Consider the following 9080-nt stretch of genomic DNA (forward strand, 5'->3'; position numbering starts at 1 on the left):
TAAGACCTTGTTTTATACCATGCTTTCATTGGAACCCATGGTGACGATGAGTTCGATTATGGGCTAATCATTGTCATGGGATTCTAGCGGATTTACTTATGGATTTCAATAGTTAATTGTTTCGATATCTTGGTGTGTGGTGATTGATTGATATCCTAGTATGGTTGTGCTTATTCATCTTATGTGTGTAGCTAACATATAAGATAGCGTGTTAATCTCTATTGAAGTGACAGTGAATATAGAGGTTTAGAACTTGTCATGCTAGCATAGGTTCATGTATTTGTTATGCATGATTCGTAGGTAACTCTAACCGTTTTACTTGCCCTAAGTAATCAAGATAGATAACTTGTGCTTAAACCGTTATGTTGTCAAATTCTATAGACATATAGGGTCTCAATATAATTGGTGCCTATTCAGCTTCTATTATCTTTTATGGATGTCTGGTAGAATGGTACTCGTGCAACGAAAGTTGGCGTTTATCAGTTTCGTGTTATCTGATTAGTGTCATCACCATCACATGCCAAGGTTAAGAATAATAAGGCTATTGAATGGAGTAGTAATGAAGTTAGAATCCCATGTTTATCATATATATTAATTTAACCTCAATTCTCTTAGTTAATGTTATTTAGTATAATCTCTTAGTTTAAAAAAAACCCAATTTGTTATTTATCTTAGCATTGAGCGATAACCATATATTGTTGCATAGGTGCATAAATTGAACTTAACCTAAACCAGTCTCTGTGGGAACGAATCTGATTTATATCTTATACTACTTGCGAACGCGTATACTTGCGTGAATATTAGTGTGTGTTTTCGCCCTAACAAGTTTTTGGCGCCGCTGCCGGGGACTCGGTGTTAATTTTTAGTTTATGTGCTTGTCATCGGTGGTTGTTAAAGTTCAGTGACTCGGATTCTTTTACTTTCACGGTTTACTTGTTTGTGTTTCAGGTACTCATTACAATGGGAGATCCAGTAGCACGAACGAGAGCTTTGATGGATTTTTCTCAACCCAAGATCAATGACATTCTATCTAGCATTGTCCGGCCAGCTATCACAGCTAATACCTTTGAGATCAAGCCTGGCATAATTCAATGGGTGTAGAATTCAATCCAGTTTGGGGGTTCTCCAACGGAAGATCCCAATACACACATTAGGGATTTCATAGAGATCTGCGACACCTTCAGGTTCAATGGTGTTTCTGAAGATGCTATGAAGATGAGACTGTTCCCATTCTCTCTGAGGGACAAGGCTAAGAGCTGGTTACACTCTCTACCGGCTGGTTCAATTACTACTTGGGAGGATCTTGCTCAGAAATTCCTTACTAAATTCTTCCCTATGGCGAAGATAGCTGCAATCAGAAATGCTATTACTCAATTTGCGCAGCAAACGGGAGAATCGCTAAGTGAAGCTTGAGAGCGCTACAAGGAGATGCTTAGGAAGTGTCCTCATCATGGAATTCCTGATTGGATGATTATCACTTATTTTTACAATGGGTTGGGAGCACAGTCCAGACCCATGCTCGATGCAGCATCAGGCGGAGCATTATGGGCAAAGAGCTATAAGGAAGCTTATGATCTAAGTGAACTGATGGCTGCTAATGAATATCAGTATCCAACCCAGAGATATCCACATGGCAAGGTAGCAGGAGTTCTTGAAGTGGATACAGCTACGGCTATCACTGCTCAACTAAAGGTGTTGTCTATGAAGATTGATTCTCTGGCTAACTATGGTATTAGGCAGATAATTAGTGTTTGTGAGTTGTGTGCAGGTTCGCATCCGATGGAACAATGCGCTATATCTAGTGACTCAGCTCAGTTTGTGAGCAACTTTCAGAGATCGCAGCAACCAGTTCCAGACACTTATCATCCTGACAACTGGAATCATCCTAACTTCAGCTGGAGCAACAATCAGAATGCGATGCAACAGCCGTTCCAACAGTTTGGAAATAAGCTATTCAACCCTCCTGGTTTTCAGCAACAAATTGCACCAAAACAACAACTCCAAATTCAACAACAAAATTATGATGCAGGTCTATCTTCGAATGAAAAATCTGAATTGGAGGAGTTGCGGCTTATGTGCAAAAACCAGGCTATTATATGCCAAAGCCAGGCTATTTCCATCAAGACTCTGGAGAACCAAATAGGGCAAATTGCTAATGCCTTATTGAATCGGCCACCCGGAATGCTTCCTAGTGATACAGAAATAAATCCAGGAAAGAGGGAAGTTGAAGAACAGGTGAACGGCATCACCTTAAGGTCTGGAAAGGTCGCAAGCCCCCAAGTTCAGCAAGACGAAGAGCCTGAAAAGTCTTAAGTTCCAGAATCTAAAGTTTTGGCTGAAGAAGATGTGCAGAAGGAAGTAGAGGTGGAACCAAGGAAGACTACTGTGGAACACACTCCTCCTGAGAGTAATACAAGGGAGAAACAGATCTATCCTCCACCTCCTTTTCCTAAGAGGCTGCAGAAGAAAAAGATGGATAAGCAATTTGCTAAGTTTCTGGAGGTGTTCAAGAAACTTCATATCAACATACCTTTCGCTGAAGCTCTTGAAAAGATGCCTAGCTATGCGAGGTTTATGAAAGGTATTCTCTCTCGAAAAGTGAATCTCGATGACTTAGAGACCGTTGCTCTCACGAAGGAATGCAGTGCTGTGCTGCAACAGAAGTTGCCTCCGAAGCTTAAAGATCCTGGAAGCTTCACTATTCCTTGCATCATCGGAAACTTATCGTTCGACAAGTGTTTATGTGATTTAGGAGCTAGCATCAATCTGATGCCCTTATCTATCTTCAAGAAGCTTGGTCTGCCTGATCCAAAACCAACATACATGTCATTGCAACTAGCTGACCGTTCCATCGCTTATCCACGAGGTATAGTGGAGGATGTCTTGGTCAAGGTGGATAAACTCTTCTTCCCTGCTGACTTTGTAATTCTTGATTTCGAGGAAGATAAGAAGATTCCCATTATCTTGGGAAGACCATTCTTGGCTACAGGCCGAACTATGATCGATGTGCAAAAAGGAGAGCTTTCGATGAAGGTTTACGATCAAAAGGTCACTTTTAATGTGTTCAAGGCAATAAAGTTACCCAAAGAAAAAGAAGAGTGATTTAAAATAGAGCGGGTCGACTTAGTTTTTGAAGATGAAGGAGGAGTAGAGCAACTGCAGGTTTTGAATGCACCTCCGTGGGAGAAGAAGTTGGATATGCCATTCGATTCTCTTGGGTTAGCAGAGCTGAAAATTTCTCAGGATCATTTTGAACCATTTACTCAAGAAGCTCCCATACTTGAGCTCAACCGACAGCCAAATCACTTGAGTTATTCATTCTTTGGTGCACCCCCTGACAAGGGGTTGGGATATATCTTTGATGATGTAGCGGGTAGCCGAACGGATCCTCCAGTGCCTATAGAGGGTTCTTCTCATGTACAACAGGTAGTTGATAGGACTGGTGTTGGTGATAAGCAGTACAGGCGAGTAACTAGGCGTATGGAGGCCATGCACGACATTCACCATCATTTTGCTGCAGATTTGACACATGCTTTCGGTACTGTTGTTCGAGATACTGGTGGCGAGGTTGATTGGCCACCTGATCCTCCACCCGAAGAGGGTGATCTTTCCGACGACTAGGTATGCCTGAAATCCTTATTATTACCTTCAATGAGGACATTGAAAATTTTAAGTTTGGGGGTGATAATGTAAGGATTAGTAGTGTGTGTCCATATAGATTCATATAGATTTATGTTGCATGTTTAGTTGTAGTTCATTCATATTTTTGCATGATTGTTCATTTAGGACATATTTGTTTGTTTTTATATAATTTGCATGCATATTTAGCATGATCCCTTAAGATGAACTATGATATTTGATAAGTTGATGTTGATTTGAGTGTGGTGATGAGGAATCGAGGGATGTTTAAGTCTTAATGAATTAATTTGCATGCCAGAAATAAATATTTTCACAAAGTCTTATAGGGTTGCTTTTGATCTAGATCATGATCATACTTGTTTGTTGTTGAGATTTAATCACTTGGTTATATTTAGAATTTGTGATATTCTTGTAATGACGTAAAAACACTGATTTTTTTATCTGGAGAAAAACTTGGATTTCATTGCTAGTTGTTGTAAGGCTAGGCTTCAAATGGCTAGTAGCCGGCTCATATTTTTATGAGTAGTCTAGGGTTGAATGAGATGGAGCGAAACGCACTCATTCAGAAATTATTGAAAAAAAAGGAAAAAAAAGAAAAAAAAGAAAAAAAAGAAAGAAAAAAGTATGTGTTTATGCACAATTGATCAAGAGTGAGCTCTTTAATACTCGAGTTATTAAGTTCTAGGAGACTTTGTGCCTAGTGACCTAAGGCTTTTATAGTCTGGGGTCCGCTAACCTAACGCTCGCTATATGGGTATTATTGTATAAGTCTTTTGGGACCTCATTCATTGCACGATCAAAAAAGCATCTTTACTATGTGTTCAATAATAGTGTGAATCCTTGTATAACTCTAGTAGAAAGGAGGTGTTGTGAGTCATAATGCGTTTATTGTCTATTCTGTTTATAAACTTATGATTGTTTCGATGATAGATAAGTTATGGTTATTGATCTAGTATCGAGAGTATATCTGTTAAGCATCCATACACGCACGTTTCTGGTTTGTGGGTTGGTTTGTGGGATTTATTCGAACTCTGTTTCAAGTTATTGCATTCTTGGAGGCATTGGTTTATTCATTTGGTTATGGTTATTCTGAGGGGATCGATTGCATTATCATTTAGTTGCATTCACATAGTTACATTCATGCATTAGGTTTGTTTTGTAGTTTTGAGTCTGTTTATGCTTGAGGACAAGCATCGATTCAAGTTTGGGGGTGTGATAAGTGGATTTTATATCCACTTGGAACGCTTTATTACAAGCTTAAATTGGTGTTTTGGACTCAAGTTGTTGGTATTTTGATGTGTTTTTGTGTTATTGCATTTCAGGTATCAGTTAAATGAAGAAAAGAGCTTTTAAAGGAAATATGATGAAAAGTGATCAGAATTGGAAGCCAAGGCCATTGTCAAGTTGTAGAGAATCTCAATAGCTTCGCGTGGGCAGTTGAATCGCCTAATTCTGACGAGTAAAACTCAAGTTATGGTCAAAACAAGATTCATCAGAATATTTTTCCAGTTAGTAGCTGAGCTCCCGCTCAGCAGAGCTGAGCGCCCGCTCAGGAGAGCTGAGCGGCCGCTCAGGGCGCGCCTGGTCGCTGATTTCGCTGAAAAAGCCTTTTTTGAGTAGAATTTGACGATTTTAAGGGTCCAGGTCCACTAGGGGCGTATATATACTTAAAAAAAGGGTTTTCATCATCCGGGAAGATTGGGATACCAAGGAGAAGACCTAGAAGCACAGAACAACTCCGAAAAAGAAGATCTTGTTTTCAGCTTGTGATTCTTTGAATTAGTTGTAACTTTGGATGCTCGTTTTCGTTCTTGTTGAACCTAGATCTCGTTTATTCGTACTTTGATTATTATTTAGTTTATTAAGACCTTGTTTCATACCATGTTTTCATTGGAACCCATGGTGACGATGAGTTCGATTATGGGCTAATCGTTGTCATGGGATTCTAGCGGATTTACTTATGGATTTCAATAGTTAATTGTTTCGATATCTTGGTGTGTGGTGATTGATTGATATCCTAGTATGGTTGTGCTTATTCGTCTTATGTGCGTAGCTAATATATAAGATAGCGTGTTAATTTCTATTGAAGCGACAGTGAATATAGAGGTTTAGAACTTGTCATGCTAGCATAGGTTCATGTATTTGTTATGCATGATTCGTAGGTAACTCTAACCGTTTTACTTGCCCTATGTAATCAAGATAGATAACTTGTGCTTAAACCGTTATGTTGTCAAATTCTATAGACATATAGGGTCTCAATATAATAGGTGCCTATTCAGCTTCTATCTCTTTTGTGGATGTCTGGTAGAATGGTACTCGTGCAACGAAAGTTGGCGTTTATCAGTTTCGTGTTATCTGATTAGTGTCATCACCATCACATGCCAAGGTTAAGAACAATAAGGCTATTGAATGGAGTAGTAATGAAGTTAGAATCCCATGTTTATCATATATATTAATTTAACCTCAATTCTCTTAGTTAATGTTATTTAGTATAATCTCTTAGTTTAATAAAAACCCAATTTGTTATTTGTCTTAGCATTGAGCGATAACCATACATTGTTGCATAGGTGCATAAATTGAACTTAACCTAAACCAGTCTCTGTGGGAACGAATCTGATTTATATCTTATACTACTTGCGAACGCGTATACTTGCGTGAATATTAGCGTGTATTTTCGCCCTAACAACAACCCTTATCCACAATCTCCGAATATACATGAATGAGTTTGAACAACATCTAACGGTAGGCATACCCCGAGTCCCCAGAAGTCTTACGTGCGGTTTGCTTGAAATGAACCATATTCGGGTTTCACTGAAGGGATAACATCAATAACAATATTAATGAGCAAAACGCTCAGCAAGTGAATAATAGTATATAACAATGCATCATAACCGTGATAAAATGATAACAGAAGATAAATCAGCAATATGAAATCTCAAATAGAAGATCAAGATATAATGAGTGAATGGAATTGGAAATCACATAGCGCTATGAGCAATGAGGGGTGATCAGCCCATATCAAAGCTTTGAACCACATAACAAGTGATTCACAACTATTGAGGATCCTCAGCACACATTGGCCAAATAAAACCATCAGGCTCCCTACTACTGATGTTTTTAACAATGACTGGCACCTCAGTCTTACCAGAACATACCATCCAATTCCTTTCAATCAATTTATTTTAATTTCAAAGGGTTCTTGATCAAGGACAAGATAACAAGGTTTGGTATTGTCAAGGATCAAGTGACAAGTTTTCAAAAAGAGGGAATGTTATTAAGATCAGGGTTCCCAAAAGAAATAATTCAAATTTGTGAGGGGTTTAGGGTTCACATGATATATTAAGGGACTATTGCAGGGCATTCACGTGGATAAGAAGTAATATGTGGTGAAAAGGGATCAATTCAAGTATGAAAGAGATTAACTGAATTCAAGATCAAATCATTGGGTGATGCCGGGGTTTAATTAATCTTATTGAAATTGTAGTCATGCATTCACAGGGTTTTTAACCACAAGAAACAGAATTATAGAGGTAAGTTGAGAGTTCACTTTCCTGAACTACACTTACTGAGTACTTGAATTGAATCGTCTATGGGCTCCTTTCCTGGCCTCCTACTTGAACCTATGATAAATAGTATCGTCATTGCAACTCTTGCTACTACCCTTTCGCGTATACTATAAATATGCATATACACATATACACACTTATATATATACACTTAAATTCTACTAATTACAAATAATATATGCACCATATAAACCACATAATACATAGCAAGAAATGACATGGCAATTTATTACTTAGTTAATAGTACACATTTAGATTCTATTTACAACCTTAGTCACTTAGGCATTTAATCACATACATACAATTATCATGACCAATACTCCTAATCCTCCTTAACAGAACTCAACTCAACCTAAATTTAGTAAGGCACACTTATGCCTCACCTCAAATGACTCACAAATGCAATGCATACTACTAAACTTTACCAAATGCACACCTTGGCACCAATTATGTGCCTTGGAAAAAATATGAAGTTCTACCCTAGGCCTTTGCTATATTATGACTCCTATGACTTGTTATGACTTTAATATAACTTTAAAAATTGGGTTTAAATTAAGGCATCACTTAAAAGACACACAAATGCAACGCACCTCTCTAAAGCATCTAAAGGCAACTCTAGTGGTGACTCTCGGGTGTTTTGGTGGAAATAAGGTATCTCCACCTTGGGCCTTCACTCCAAACCAACTCTAAAAGGTTATTAAGACTCTAAAATGACTCTCAAAGTTGGAATGACTCAAAGGCCTCACACAGGCCTCCCTAGGCCTCAAGAGGAAGTTGACACAAAACTGGCTTCCCTGATTTCCAAACTGCCTTGATTTTACCAACTTAAAACTCACTTATTTAGTTCAATTATTGGTTTTGATGAATTTTTAAGCTTCCTAAGACTTCCTTACATCTATTTAGACCAAGGCCCCATGAAGTCCTAACTTATGACATGATGATAATCAACCAAAAGTCAAGTTTACCCAAAGCTGCCCTATTTTGAGTTGCTCTCGAGTTTGTGTGTGTGTGCCTAACCAAATGAAATCTTATCTAAAGATACTAGACTCAAGTATGAACCAAGTCCCAACTCCCTTAAGCTCAGGCCTATCAAGGCCTTACTAAAACTCACCTAAAGTGACCTAAACTTCTAGTACAAAAATCTGCCCAACTAAGATCAATGCGACTCCTTCCACCTTAACTCCATTTACTACACCAAAACCAAGTAACATTCAACAACCAACCAAGGAAAGTCCTAACATACACTAATATCTAGTGATTATCAACATATAAGGCTCATTTTCAATTTTATTTAGCATGAATATCTCTTATAAAAACAAGTAAGGTAATACATCACAAGACAAACCATCACTTAGCATTTTTAAGCAAGAATTCGAAGTATGCATGTATGGTAACTTCATGACACCTACTGACCTTAAGCTCATTTCATCATATATAACTTAAACTAGCATTGTATCAAAGGGATCATAGCATGCAACTCACAAAAATAAAGTATCAAGAGGTTAAAAGATCAACTATAATACTAACATCATGTCCTCGAGTTTTTAAGAAAAATACAAACTATAACCCCAAAATAATCACTTGATATCTAATGAATATAATCACTTATAATCTTGGAATACTTTATCTAGGATTTTATAACCAAAAACCAAAGCATGCAATCACTTACAAGTCAAGTATCAAGGCATAAAATCAACAGGTATGGTCTCTACTTTAAAAATCACTTTTGAGTTGACATGCAAGTATTATATTCAACATGCAAGTGCTTAAATCAACATGCAAGTACTAAAATCAACATGCAAGTACTAAACTTAAGATATCTTGAAGGAAAAATAGCATGCAAGGGTTTAGACTTAACAAAATAACATTTATAAA

At 37.7% G+C, this 9080-nt stretch overlaps 1 non-coding gene across 1 annotated transcript; it reads right to left on the reverse strand.

Moving 5' to 3' along the window:
* Positions 1-1350: 1350 nt before the first annotated feature.
* LOC141722879 (small nucleolar RNA R71) lies at positions 1351-1457 on the reverse strand. The gene has a single exon (XR_012575877.1). It is a non-coding gene; the product is annotated as a small nucleolar RNA R71 (small nucleolar RNA).
* Between the last annotated feature and the right edge of the window lie 7623 nt (positions 1458-9080).

The sequence above is a fragment of the Apium graveolens genome, chromosome 4 (genome assembly GCF_009905375.1).
Source record: "Apium graveolens cultivar Ventura chromosome 4, ASM990537v1, whole genome shotgun sequence".
NCBI lineage: Eukaryota > Viridiplantae > Streptophyta > Magnoliopsida > Apiales > Apiaceae > Apium > Apium graveolens.